We start from the raw sequence: 15,396 nt of genomic DNA, 5'->3' as shown, positions 1-15,396 counted from the left end.
ACCGGCTTATTAAATATGGCCTGAGATTGTTTGACATTTTTCTTTCTTTCAGTGTTCGCAAACTGATGAACTAGTTGAAAGCACCACCCCCTCCCCCTCCCCATGTACAGTGATATCATCCCACGTGCTTCAGAAAAATTTACATGGAAATTCATGGAACAGGCATCTGACCTATCACTAGCAGTGATTTAAAGAAGTATGCATCGAAAGAAAGAAGCAACCATACACTTAATACTTCAGTAATCAACATAAACTGTAAAATGGTTGGCAAGTCCTAAGGGTTTAACCCGAGGTGGCAAAATTGTGACCAAGTCATGACTTTTACTCGGGAATATGGGAGAAAAAACAAAAAACAAAAAAAACAACCCAGCCTGTCCTAAAAATTACCATGGCCATAACACAAAAGACTTTTCCCCCTATTGTCCTTAGAGAAAGACTTCTTTTAACGGAAAGTGAAATGAGATAATGTTTTAAGCGTGAAAAACCTAATGAAAAAGATGTGGTTTGAGTTTGCACTCTAGATTCCCTCCAGGGTAGGAATTGTCTTACAAGAACGTGAATTTGTTCACATTTCTCCATGAAACCTGTTGAAAGAAGCTATGAAAGAAGCTATGTGTGGTGCAGTAGGTATATAGACTACTCTTACCATGTTTTTAAAAGCATCCAACTCAAACTGGGAATTGGGACAAAAGATGAATGTTGCTTATTTTATGATAATAATGATTCAAAGAGAATGTGGTGGTTATACTTGGAATAAAGATAAAAGAAGTATTTATGTGTTTTACAAGCTATTCAATTATTTGATGGTTGCTTATTGAAATGAAGAATCTCTCCACTAAACCACCTCAAACACTAATTGTGGTGTAAACATAATTTGGCTTATAATTGCTTATAATTAGTTGCTTTTCTATCACTATTATGCTTTTTCCCAATGCAATTTAAGTTTATATAAAAGTGCCAAGAATCTTGGCAAGGTAAGTCTTTGTTAATTTGATAGAGGATAATTGAGTGTCTACCAATTGAATTGGTCCTTTGTGAAATTTTTCATTTTTCTTAAGCATCATTACCATCTTGAGGCTCAAGTCCCTTGTACTAAGTTGTTCAGTTAATCTCATTTAAGTATTTTGCTGAACTTAATGTGTCCAAAACATATCTTTGGCCCCCTCAGATGATTTAACACAGAGCAAGCCTGAGTAATTTTTTTAAAATATAAATCCAATTATGACACTTCTCTTAATATTTATAAATCCTCCAGTGGTTTCCCCTTATATTTAAAATCAAAATTCCTTACCTTAGTCTTCAAACTCCTATATGATCTGGTCTTCAAGTAATTCTTTTCCAAGCCCATCTCTACTGTTCATTTACTCCCTACCCCCTAGCCATACTGGCCTTTTTCGTTTTAGGTCCTTTTCTTTTCTTTTCTTTTCTTTTCTTTTCTTTTCTTTTCTTTCTTTTCTTTTCTTTTCTTAAGGTTTTATTTATTTATTCATGAGCGACAGAGGCAGAGACACAGGCAGAGGGAGAAGCAGGCTCCATGCAGGGAGCCCGACTTGGGACTTGATCCCAGGTCTCCAGGATACCTGGTCTCCAGGATCACACCCAGAGCCGAAGGCAGAAGTTCAACCACTGAGCCCCCCAGGCATCCCTTTTAGGTCCTTTCAATTTGTCTCACATGCTCTCTCTCCATCTTGTATAGCTTTTTCATTCTTTTCACTAAGCTCTTAGCTTAAATGTCCCCACCTCTGAGAAGTCACCTGTAGTAGTAGGGTGTAGGCTAAGATAACAAAGAGAACCAAATGTAATATTCGAAAAAAAAAAGGTTTAAAGTTTATTTCTCTCACATAACATCCAGAGGCAGGGAGGTGGTCAAGGGTGAGTGAGTGGGTAGCTCTGCTTTGGGAGATCATTCAGGAGCCCTGGTTCCTTCTAGCCAGTTCTTACCACAGGTTGCAATCTTCATTCACATGATTAAAGCTCATCCACATCTCTCTACATTCCAGCCTGGAAAAAGAGGAAAGAAAGAAAGTGTAATAATAATAATAATAATAATAATAATAATAATAATTTTCTTATGAAAATAAGACCTGGAAATTACAGTATCAGTTCTGCTCACTTAGTCACATGTTCACACCTAGCTGCAAAGAAGGCTGGGTAGTATGGTTCCTACTTGGGTAGCTAGTTGCCTGGTCAAAACTTGGCCAATCCTGTTACTTAAGAGGAAGCAGGGAGAGAATGGATGTGGGGACCATTCTCTAGACCTGGCACACTTTTCCTTACTTTCTAATCTATAGTAGCCAAGTAGACACTCCCCAACACACCATTCTGCTTTTAATTCCCTGCATAATCCTTATTGTTCCTATATTTACTCATTTGCTGATTGTCCGGTCTCCCTCAAATTTTAAGCTATGTAAAATTTTGTTTTTGCTTAAAACTATATAGCATTGCCCCAAAAAAGTATTTGGCATAATGTATTCAATCAGGATTAGTTGAAAACATGAATTTTTAAGTGCCCTCTTAATAGATCCTGCTCTTTCAAATTAACCTTATCTCCCAACATTCCCTCAAAGTCCCCCCCCCCCCACCCTGGCAATTCTTCACACTATAAAAATCTTACTCAATTTCCAGTACTAGCTATAATTCCACATATAACATTCTCTAGGAGAGTACTCCAGCACACACTGACTGTATTAGTTATCTCTTGGTGCATGATAAATTACCCAAACTTAGTTGCTTAGAACAGTACACATTTATCATTCTCACTATTTGTGTGGGTCAGGAGTTTGCACATGGCTTAGCTGAGTCCTCTGTATCAGGGTCTCTCACAAGGCCAAGATACTGGCCTGTGCTGTGGTCCCATCTGGTGGTTTGTCTAGGAAAGGAGCTGTTTCATGTTCTTGTGTTTGTTGGAAGAATTCAGTTCCTATAAGCCATTGGACTGATGGCCTCAGTTCCTTGCCATAGGTCAGTTCACAACATAGTGTCTTGATTCATAAAACCCAGAAACAGAGTTTGCTAGTAAGCCAGAAATTACAATCTAATATAATTATGGAGTGGCATCCCTTCGGGTTTACACCACTGTCATATTCTACTGGTTAAGAAAACTAGAATAAAGTCAGCAGTTTTACCCCTCCTGAAGGGGAGTAGATTCAGGGTATAAATTCTGTGACTTGGGGATCACCGAGGGCCAGTTTAGAACCTACCTACCATCACATTTACCACCTTTGGGGAACTCCAGAAGCATTTATTAATTTTTTTATTTTTATTTATTTTTTTAAAGATTTTATTTAATTATTCATGAGGGACACAGGCAGAGGGAGAAGCAGGCTCCATGCAGGGAGCCAGACGCGGGACTCGATCCTGGGTTTCCAGGATCATGCCCTGGACCAAAGGCAGGTGCCATACTACCGAGCCACCCGGGCTGCCCTTATTAATTTTTTTTTAAAGATTTATTTATTTATTTGAGGAAGAAGGGGTGGGGGTGGGGGAGAGGGAGCGAGAAACCCAAGCCAATTCTGCGCTGAGCGCGGAGCCCAATGCAGGGCATGTTCTCGCAACCCTGAGATGATGACATGAGCAGAAACCAAGAGTCTCAGGCCCAACTGACTGTGCCACCCAGGTGCCCCTCTAGAAACATTTATAATTAAGACCACATAATTTACCATTAAATACCTTCATTGTTGGTTTAATATGCCAACTAAATTGGCAATCCATATCCTCTATTTTGATATCCCAATCTCAAAACAAGGTGCAGATGTACATTTTCATAAACTTGAATTGAATTTCAAGTAACTAGGTGATGTGCTAGAGCTGGTTTCTTCCGGTTTGCAAGAGCCATTTGTTAAGTTCTTAGAACTTTTAGGAGCCAATTGACATAGGTAGATTGAATTGGCCACAGTAGGAGCATTTACTTCAAGGAAATTGGTAAACTGTACAGTTGGGGCTCTCCATACCCTCTAAGAGTCAGTTGTTAAACATTTACCAGTACACCACTGTCACAAATCTGTCACGCTCATGGTGTTGAAAACATGGTTTTCTCTAATATAAATGGGACTTCCACCACCCAAGGCTGTTACAGGGCTTCCTTGGGATTATAAGTGATAACAGTGGTTTGGAAACTGAAGAACAGCGTACAAGATAAGACATGGCATTATCACCACAAAATACAAAACCAAGGTACTGAGGAAAGGAACATCACTGCAATACCTTATGTGTTTTACATTAAACTGTGATACAAAAGTGCCCAGATATAATCTGTCCCAAAAGCTGTTTGACTTCTTTGGTGTGACTAATGTGAATAAAAGAAGACATACCAAAAGTGAAAATGTAGTTTTATTTTAGAATGATTCCCCTTAATGTTTTGTGCTGTATTTCAATCTATCAGACATAGGGGAAGGACAGTAAGATAAGAAAGTGAAACTAATAAGAGAGAATAAGAATTGCAGAATAGAACAAATTTAGTGATGGTGTTTCCTAGGCTGAATGGACTATTTAGCCACAGATATAAAGTTAAAAATAAGAAAAGATTGACAATGACCTTAATGGAAATGGACAAAGCCAATTATAAAGAATGTACTGGCCACTGTCCTGGCAAAATATGCTAACATGATTTTCTTACTTGTTTTCATCAATAATTAAAAATTCAGTAAGTAAAGAATTTGTAATGTGCTGTTTGCAAGTTTCATGTGGTTCATAAACCTTTTTAGTTTTAAATATTTAAGCAGATAGCCTCTTCAAAGGTTTTCAAACTTTTTCTGGAGACTTATTGTTACTGTTTTGAGCAACACTTTTGTATTTTCTTTCTGTCATGATCCCAACTTCTGTCTGTCATCTAAAGGATTAAAAAATTAAGTGTTGGGCACCTGGGTGGCCCAGTGGTTGAGCGTCTGCCTTTGGCCCAGGGTGTGATCCTGGGTCCCAGGATCGAATCCCACGTCAGGCTCCCGGTGCATGGAGGGAGCCTGCTTCTCCCTCTGCCTATGTCTCTGCCTCTCTCTCATTCTGTGTGACTATCATAAATAAATAAAAAATTAAAAAAAATAAAAATAAAAAAAGTGTTTTGAATGTGTATAAAATATAAATGTAAAAATATCACAAATCACATCTTTTTTTACAAAATAAAATTATTTTCAGATACTTCAAAGAGCTATTTTTTCAAAATGTATAATTATGATAAAATGAAAGATAATACATATATGAATGATAATAATTCCTAAAATTATCATTATAAAGGTAAGTTTAATTTTATTTTTACCAATTTATGAAACATTATTTTTATGAAAATTAAACTTCACAATTGTGTGGCATGTTCACTTTGCTACTAATGTAAAGAGTTTATATCACACCTCATGTATATTATGCCTATACCTACCTATACATAATTTTTTCCCTTTTTTAAGTAGGCTCCACACCCAACACAGAGCTTGAACTCACAACCCTGAGATCAACACCTAAGATCCAGAGTTGGATGCTCTACTGACTGAGCCACCCAGGTGTCCCTACATAAATTTAAGAATAATATAAAAGTGTTCAGTATCAGGATGCCTGGGTGGTTCAGCAGTTGAGAGTCTGCCTTTGGCTCAGGGTGTGATCCCAGGGTCCTGGGCTCGAGTCTCGCATCAGTCTCGCAATTCTGAATTTTTTTTTTAAGTATTTATTTATTTATTCATGAGAGACACACAGAGAGAGGTAGAGACACAGGTAGAGGGAGAAGCAGGCTCCATGCAGGGAGCCTGAGGTGGGACTTGATCCTGGGTCTCCAGGATCACAACCTGTGCCGCTGAGCCACCCAGGTGTCCCTAAACCTTTATGGCATTTGTATTCAGTTGCCACTGTGAACATAGGACAAGATGTACAGAAAAGTATTTTCCTGGTGTCTAATTGGTGTTCTCTCCAGGAGTGGATATTTAAGTTCATGAGTCACAGTATGCCAACAATGTGCCCCGAATTTCAAGTGACAGAGGTAAACTCATATATTATTTAACAAATGCTTTTTGAGGGTATGTTTGTGACATGCAGGGTTCAGAGCAGAGCTGGTACTGGTTCCAGAGTTCGCAGAAGTATTATCTCTGGACTGTAGCTTCTAACAGCTTTTTGTATCTGTGGCTTAAAGCTCCAACCTCTGCCCACCCCCTCTTCCCTAGTCCTTCTATGCCATTGGTAAGCACGAAGTTTTGTGTTTTCTTTTAGATTTTAAAAATTTATTTGAGAGGAGGGGAAACATAAGAGAGTGGCAGAGGGAGAGGAAGAGGGAGAAGCAGACTCCTTGCTGAGCAGGGAGTCCAGTGTGGGGCTCATCCCAGGACTCTAAGATCATGACCTGAGCCAAAGACAAGACACTTAACCAACTGAGCCACCCAGGCGCCCCCAGCAGCCTTCTATCTTAAAAAATATATATGTCAGATTGAAATAAAAAAGCCCTGGGGTGCCTGGCTGGCTCCAATGGTAGAACATGTAACTCTTGATTGTGAGTTGTAAATTTGAGCCCCACATTGGGTGTAGAAATTACTGGAAAAAAAGAGCTCAGATTCGGGACCCCTGGGTGGCTCAGCGGTTGAGCATCTGCCTTCGACTCAGGTCATGATCCTGGAGACCCTGAATCGAGTCCCACATCAGGCTCCCCACAAGAAGCCTGCTTCTCCCTCTTCCTGTGTCCTTCATGAATAAATAAATCTAAAAAAAAAAAAAAAAAAAAAAAAAAGCACAGATTCACTGAGGGAAAATATTTACAGAAATTCAGTTCTTGTATCCATTGCTTATGGCAAATTTTTAAGTCAAGTACTATGGGAAATAAGTTCTTTTGAATTTTTAATTTTGAGTTCTAAGGGAAAATTAGCCCTATTCTCTCCCTCTCTCAGGTCAAATGTCTAATTTCAGAAAGCAAATCAAAATTTCTCAGAGTTTGGAGACTTGTATTCCCAGAAGCTAAATACCTCTAAGTCAAAGAACTCTACAAACTCCCATTTGAGGCTCATTCCAAGAGGAAAAAATCCTTGGGCCGCCTGGGTGGCTCAGTTGCTTGAGTGTCCGATTCTTGATTTTAACTCAGGTTATGATCTCAGGGTCATGGAATCCAGCACTGGGCATGGAGCCTGCTTAAGATTCTCTTTGTCTTCTCCCCCGCACCTAGCACATGTAACTTTCTCTCAAAAAAACAAAACAACAACAAAAAAAAACCCCACACCCTCAACTTCGTCTTTCTATGGTGATGCCCGCAAGTTCAGAAGCCATGAGCTTACAATCTGTTTTGTAGTGTTTAAATACTTAGTCAAGTATTAGATATTTGAAGAAAGCTTTCAATATTTAGAGAGAGATCAAAGTAAATAGGAAAGAAAGGAAACCAGAGAAAACAGAAATAATGTAGACAGTAGAAGTAAACTTCCAAGAACAAAGGCCATAATTATACATCATGAGGATAGGAGAAATTATTCTATCCACCAAAACAAAACAAAACGCACAAAAACAGAATCCTACATAAATAAGGAATGTTCAAAAAAACCCCATAAGAGAGTACTTGAAAATTAAAAATAGGATAGCTGACAAAAAAAGAAAAAAAAGGTGGGAGATAAATTTGAAGAAATCTATAGGTCTCCTGGGCGCCTCAGTGGGTTAAGTATCTGACTCTTGATCTCAGCTCAGGTCTTGATCTCAGGGTTGTGAGTTCAAGCCCAGTGTGGAGTCGACTTAAAAAAAAAGTTAAGAAATCTCTAAGAAAGTAGGACAAGCTAGAGATGAAACATAGGACAATGAGTTGTCCAAGAATCCCCCTATCCAAATAATAAGAAAGAAAGAAGAGAGGGGGGTAATACTCAAATAAATAATGTTCAATATAATAAAAAGATTCAAAACAGTGAGTTCTTTGGTTTAAAGTTCTCTCCTGGACAAAATGAATTTAAATTAAAAAAAAAAAAAAAAAAAGAAAGCGCTCACCTGGTGCTCCACAAAACGAATGAAAAAAAAAAAAAAAGACCCACACAAAGGCATATATTTGTAAAATTTCAGAACACTTTAAATAAAGATTTTTAAAATATCCATAGAGAAACAAAAAAGATCTTGTTTTTAAGTAATCTTCACATCCAACACGGGGCTTGAACTCACAACTCAGAAATCAGGAGTTGCATGCTCTGCCAACTGAGCTGTGGGTCAGCCAGGCAGTCCCCCTTCCCATTTTTATTATTTTATGTACTTGATTTTATTTTTTTAAGATTTTATTTATTCATTCATAAGAGACACACAGAGAGAGGCAGAGACATAGGTAGAGGGAAAAGCAGGCTCCCTGTGGGGATCACACCCTGAGCCAAAGGCTGATGCTCCAACCACTGAGCCACCCAGGTGCCCCCTTCCCATTTTTAATAGACTAAACTATATCTACCACATACCAAAAGCCTACCTTGTTTTGTAATAAGAAGAATATGCTGATATGATTTGACATTTCTGCCATCCATAGCCTGAACTCCCAAGTTGAAAGAGACTTAAAAAAAACTGAGAAAGTCCAGCTTCAACCTATCTGGTATCTGGTAACTTGAGATACTGATTGTTTCATCCCCACCCACATCCCCTTCTCAGATAATCTGCCCAACCCACAGTCCCCGGAAGGGGCAGCCCTAATTCCATTAGACCTTGACTCCTGAGCTGTGGCTGATTAGACAAGGGGAGGGGATCCCTGGGTGGCTCAGCAGTTTAACGCCTGCCTTCAGCCCAGGGTGTGATCCTGGGATCCTGGGATCCTGGGGTCCTGGGATCGAGTCCCACGTCGGGCTCCCTGCATGGAGCCTGCTTCTCCCTCTGCCTGTGTCTCTGCCTCTCTCTCATGAATAGATAAAAAAAAAAAAAAAAAAAGACACGGGGAGAAGACCTAACCCAGTCAGGTTCTTTTGCTTGATTATTTGAACCGAGAGACCAAGACATTGAGTCAGTAACTTTGTGCAGGAAAGTAGAACTGTAAGTCAGGTAGGCTCAGGAGTGGAAGCCATTTTTTTCCTGTATGCATGCAAATAAAATGGAGAAATCTGGTCTTCAGAGATATGCCATAACCTGGATGTGGCAAAAGAAGCAGAAATCATACAGGTCTAGAGAAAGATGGAGAAAGTCTGACAAGTTGACCATTTCTATATTTGTGTTGGGAACCATGAGATTTCTCCTCTGGGACATTTTTTTTTAAGATTTTTAAAAAGATTTTTTTTTTTAAGATTTTATTTACTTATTCGTGAGAGACAGAGAGAGAGAGAGAGCGAGGCAGAGACACAGGCAGAGGGAGAAGCGGGCTCCATGCAGGGAGCCGGACGTGGGACTGGATCCGGGGTCTCCAGGATCTTGTCCTGGGCTGAAGGCGGCGCTAAACTGCTGAGCCACCCGGGCTGCCCAAGATTTATCTATTTATGAGAGAGAGGGAGCACACTCACACATGTGCAAGGGGGGGAGAGACAGAGGGAGTGAATCTCAAGCAGACTCTAAATAAACAAATATTTATAGAAATATATATAAATTTACATATTTCTATAAATAAAATCTTTAAAAAATAAAAGTGTAACTTTAATCCAGTAAATTAAAGTCTATACACAAAACACAGCTCTCCTTTGTACACTGACGTAATTAATGGGACTGATGATGCTTTGCTGGACAACAGTACTCCTGGGTCCTCACTACCAGATGTTGAAAACACTGTTCCACATGATGGTAAAATATTTTCTTTTTTTCTTTTTAAAAATATTTTCCTATATTTATCTACCAACTGAGCCAGTCAGGCACCTCAAGATAGTTCCCTTTAGTTATTTTCTTGTTTTTAAAATATGTAAGGTTACATTTTTTTTGTGGAGTTTTTTTCTTGGTCCCTTGTTGAAACTTTAACAAATACAATGTTGAGATCTCTATTTGAGAAAGTCTCTGCTGAGAAATTGTCAAAATAGAGAATTTTTAGCCATATACTCAGAGAATGTGGAGATAACCTCCCCAGGTAGATATTCATAAACATACCTTATCTTCACATTTTTTTGCAGAACCAGTTTGGTATTACTTATTCAAAATCCACAATTGTAGGGGCACCTGGGTGGCTCAGTCAGCTAAGCATCTGACTTTTGGTTTCGGCTCACATCATGATCTCAGGGTCTTGGGATGGAGCCTCAGGTCAGTATGTGCTCAGAGCAGAGTCTGCCTGAAATTCTCTTTCCCTCTGCCCCTCCTGCTTGTGCTCTCATTCTCTCCATCTCAACTAAATAAATAAATCTTTTAAAAAAAGAAAACCAAAATCCACAATTGTAGTTTTTTTTTAAGATTTTATTTATTTGGGATCCCTGGGTGGCGCAGCGGTTTGGCGCTTGCCTTTGGCTCAGGGCGCGGTCCTGGAGACCCGGGATCGAATCCCATATGGGGCTCCCGGTGCATGGAGCCTGCTTCTCCCTCTGCCTGTGTCTCTGCCTCTCTCTCTCTGTGACTATCATAAATAAATAAATTAAAAAAAATAAAAAAAAAAGCTTTTATAAAAAAAAACGATTTTATTTATTTATTCATGAGAGACACAGAGAGAGAGAGAGGCAGAGACACAGGCAGAGGGAGAAGCAGGCTCCATGCAGGAAGCCTGATGTGGGACTCCATCCCAGGTCTCCAGGATCACGGTCTGGGCCGAAGGCAGGAGTTAAACCACTGAGCCACCCAGGGATCCCCCCAATTGTAGTTTTCAACTTAGGAAAATTTTGTTGTGTCTCCTGTGTACTTAGCACTATGTGAAAGAATAAGATAAGGACCCTTCAAAGGACCATACATTAAATGCATGACACTAGAAATTTATATACCTCAGTATAAATTTAGCTAGCAAAATTCATTCCATAGAATATAAGAATTACAAAAAATTGAAGTAGGGGAGCTCACACTGTTAAGAAGAGTAAATAATTTTTGTATTGGTGAACGTCAGATAATTATGGGTATTCTAGTATCTTGTCATGTCACAAAGTATGCATTTTTTTAAAGATTTTATTTATTCATTCATGAGAGAGAGAGAGAGAGAGAGAGAGAGAGAGAGAGAGAGAGAGGCAGAGACACAGGCAGAGGGAGAAGCAGGCTCCATGCAGGGAGCCCGATGTGGGACTGGATCCCGGGACTCTAGGATCACACCCTGGGCCGAAGGCAGGCACTAAACTGCTGAGCCACCCAGGGATCCCATGCATTTTTTTTTTAAAGTATGCACTTTTATTTTTTTATTTTAATTTATATTATTTTTAAAGTATGCACTTTTTAAAATTTTTTTTTAATTTTTTTTATTTTTTTATGATAGTCACACAGAGAGAGAGAGAGAGAGAGGCAGAGACATAGGCAGAGGGAGAAGCAGGCTCCACACACCGGGAGCCCGACGTGGGATTCGATCCCGGGTCTCCAGGATCGCGCCCTGGGCCAAAGGCAAGCGCCAAACCGCTGCACCACCCAGGGATCCCTAAAGTATGCACTTTTAAAGCAGATTCCTCTTTAAATGGCTTTCAAATTCTGAGATAATAAAAACCATACAGTTATTCATAAGTCAATGTTTATAATCATTAAATCCTTATGAAAGTAAGATGGACCAAAAATGAAAAACATTATCATCATAGATGAAAGAAAATAAGTTGTTTCTACCCTTGGGTAATTAAACATTAGAATATCTTATAAATTTAACTATATATGACAAGTTAATTTTTATCTACTTTGAGCAGCGAAGTCATAGTACTTTTTATTTAGTTTCATATCTAAAAGAAATGTGAAAGTTTTCCATTCCTTTTGATAATTCTATAACCTATATTATATCTAGGATTACTTGCACTTAGCCTTAAAAGGAATATAACCTTGGGGATCTCTGGGTGGCTCAGCGGTTTAGCGCCTGCCTTTGGCTCAGGGTGTGATCCTGGAGTCCCGGGATTGAGTCCCATATTGGTCTCCCTGCATGGAGCCTGCTTCTCCCTCTGCCTGTCTCTGCCTCACTCTCTCTCTCTCTCTCTCTCACGAATAAATAAATAAAATCTTTAAAAAATTTGAATATAACCTTTTTGTTGCTTAAAAGCTTACTTTTCCCTAAGAATATTCCTTTTTTGAAAAATGTTTTAATTATTTAATTGAGAGAGGAGGGAGAGAGTGGATGAGAATGAGGGAACAGAGGAGGAGGGAGAAGGATAAGCAGACTCTGCACTGAGCATAGAGCCTGCTGTGGGGCTCAATCCCAGGATCCTGAGATCATGACCTGAGCTGAAACCAAGAGTCTGGCACTCAATGGACTGAGCCACCCAGGTGCCACTCCCTAAGAATATTCCTAAGAAAAACAATATTTAAGGAAGTAATCACTTCACTTGATCTAATTATTACTTTTATTAATTTTCCAATGAGTATTTTTTTTAGAGATTTATTTATTTATTCATGAGAGACACACACAGAGAGAGGCAGAGACACAGGCAGAGGGAGAAGCAGGCTCCCTGTAGGGAGACCAATATGGGACTCAATCCCGGGACTTCCGCCTGGGCGGAAGGCAGGCACTAAACCGCTGAGCCATCCGGGGATCCCCACCAATGAGTATTTTAAAGCTTAATTTTTTTAAAGACAGCAATTATGAGGGCAGCCTGGGTGGCTCAGTGGTTTAGCGTCGCCTTCGGCACAGGGCGTGACCTTGGGGTCCTGGAATCGAGTCCCACGTCGGGCTCCCTGAATGGAGAGCCTGCTTCTCCCTCTGCCTGTGTCTCTGCCTCTCTCTGTGTCTCTCATGAATAAATAAATAAAATCTTTTTTAAAAAAAGAAAGAAAGCAATTATGTGAACAAAGTATTACAGTTATAATTATAGCTCAGTTTTGTTCAAATAGGCTGGTTTAATGTATATACTTCAGCCACTTAGAATTATAATTACACTGAAGGAGCATTTATTATATCCATTCACATTATACTTCCACCAAGGAATTATATGGAAAGAAGTGATTCCCTTCTCCTTTGTACTCGTTTATTTTCCTTTTCATGTACCTTGCTGACCCACATAAAAGTTAGTTATAGCCCGTTTAAATTCAGTCTCTGGTGTGAAGTAGCGTATTGCTTAACTGTAACCCTACGTGTGAGAAGGGGAGTGTCAACTGTTTCTCCACAGCGGTGTCTTTAGCAATTAAGGTGTGGCATCGCTAGTGCTATAGAACCCTATTCCAGTCAAACATGTTTCTGTTCTGCATGTTCCATTGTGGAGTAAACTTTAAAAAAATTATTTATTTATTCATGACAGATACACAGAAAGAGGCAGAGACACAGGCAGAGGGAGAAGCAGGCTCCATTGGGGAGCCTGATGCAGGACTTGATCCCAGGACCCCGGGATCATGACCTGAGCCGAAGGCAGGTGCTCAACCACTGAGCCACTTAGGCGTCCCTGGAGTAAACTGTCTATTATAAAGCATCTAATACTTAAAGAAAAAAAAAACCTAGAAAAAACAAAAATTACCACTCAAAACCCAAAGCCATTCATAGTGGCTGGACATAAAGTATCAATCACTGGATTTTTCCTTCACCCCTGCCAATTCCACCTCCCCTGAGCAGGCTTCCCAACAGAAAATGAGAGAGGGGAGCAGGGAAATGTTGCTAAGTAACACACTGGGTACAGTTGTGCAGTGGGCCTATCAGATGACACAACCTTGAGCTTTGTGCTGGTTTATAACCATTCCACAATATGATAAAAGAGCTGCAATATTATGTTGATACAGAGAGGCAAAATAGAGAGTTCCTAACCTCAACTGCTAGTCCAAAAAGTCAAGTAGTTGAAGAATGATATAGTTACTTATACTTACAACCTTTTCTGGTAGTCTTATTTTTTCCCAGAACACTTTTAGGTTTAGCTATTATTTTTATGTACTCATGAATGAATTAACTAAATTCAATCATTCATTCATTCAACAACTATTCTCTGAGTACCTATTATGACATTTTGTTAGGTCTTTTTTTTTTTTTAAGGACTTTATTTGAGAGACAGATAGAGAGAGAGGGAGGAAGATAGAGCACAAGTGGAGGGTGGGGAGAGGGAGCAGCAGGCTCTCCACTAAGCCTGGGGAGCCCCAATGTGCGGCCGGATCCCAGGACCTTGTGATCATGACCTGAGCTGAAGGCAGATGCTTAACTGACTGAGCCACCCAGGTGCCCCATGTCTTACTTGTTGAAATTGAGACTCTTAAATGATATTGTGAGGTTTCCATAAGCAGTTTGTTATAAAAATGAACGAGTATAGAGATCCAAATCATCAATTCCTTGAATCACTTATTATTGTCACATTTTATTTTTGAGAAAAGGTTAGAATTTGAGCCTTTATTTGATATGCTTATGAGATACAAAACAAGTATTTCCCAACTGTTAAGGGAGGTGGGGAGAAAGTCTAAATATGAATAGCTACATAATACATATTAGAAAATCCATCATGTTAAAGAAGAATTTACCAGAATTCCCTTTTAAACAGCAGCTCTCAGTTTGACTTTAATCAATTTATACACAATTTTAAGTTTTATTTACTTAATTAATCTCTATACCCCATGTGGGGCTCAAACTCATGACCCCAAGATCAACAGTTGCATGCTCTTTTGACTGAGTCAGCCAAGTGCCCCAATTTATACACATTTTAAAGGGGTGCCAGGGTAGCTCTGTTGGTTCAGCATCTGACTCTTGGTTTTGGCTCAGATTGTGAGATCTTGCCCTGCATCAGGCTCTGCACTCAGTGGGGAATCTCCTGGAGATTCTCTCTCTCCCTTTCCCTCTGCCCACCCACACCCCTCTCTTTCACAAATAAATAAATCTTTAAAAAAAGTGGTGGGGGGGCACCTGGGTAGCTTAGTTGGCTAAGCATCTGCCTTTGGCTCGAGTCAGGATCTTGGGGTCCTGGGATTGAGCCCTGTGTTGGGCTTCCTGCTCAGTGGGAGGTCTGCTTCTCTTTCTCCCTCTGCCCCTCCCTCCTGCTCATATACTCACGCACATGCTCTCTCTCAAATAGGTAAAAAAAAAAAAAAAGGACATTGGGGTGCCTGGCTCACTCACTTGGAAAAACACATGACTCTTGGTCTCAGGGTCCTGAGTTTGAGCCAACATTGGTTGGAGAGAGGATTTTTTTTTAAAAGGGTGTAGGGGCACCTGGGTTGCAAAGTCTGTTGAGCATCCAACTCTTGGTTTCAGCTGAAGTCTCTATCTCAGGGTTTTGGGATCAAACCATCAGGCTCTTTGTTGAGTGTGGAGTCTGCATGGGATTTTCTTCCTCCCTCTGTCCTTCACACTTGTGTGCTCTCTCTCTCCAAAAAAAAAAAAAAAAAAATCTTTTTAAAAAGGGGGTGTAGAGCTAACTAAAAAAAAAGTGTATTGTTCTTTAAATTGAGCTATAACTGTTATTTATTTTTGCATATTCAGCCTCTATTCTTTGTCTAGTGTAACTTTTCTTTTTT

Source organism: Nyctereutes procyonoides, unplaced genomic scaffold, assembly GCF_905146905.1.
Source record: "Nyctereutes procyonoides isolate TBG_1078 unplaced genomic scaffold, NYPRO_anot_genome, whole genome shotgun sequence".
In the NCBI taxonomy this organism is placed as follows: Eukaryota; Metazoa; Chordata; class Mammalia; order Carnivora; family Canidae; genus Nyctereutes; species Nyctereutes procyonoides.
This window is presented reverse-complemented; position numbering follows the sequence as displayed.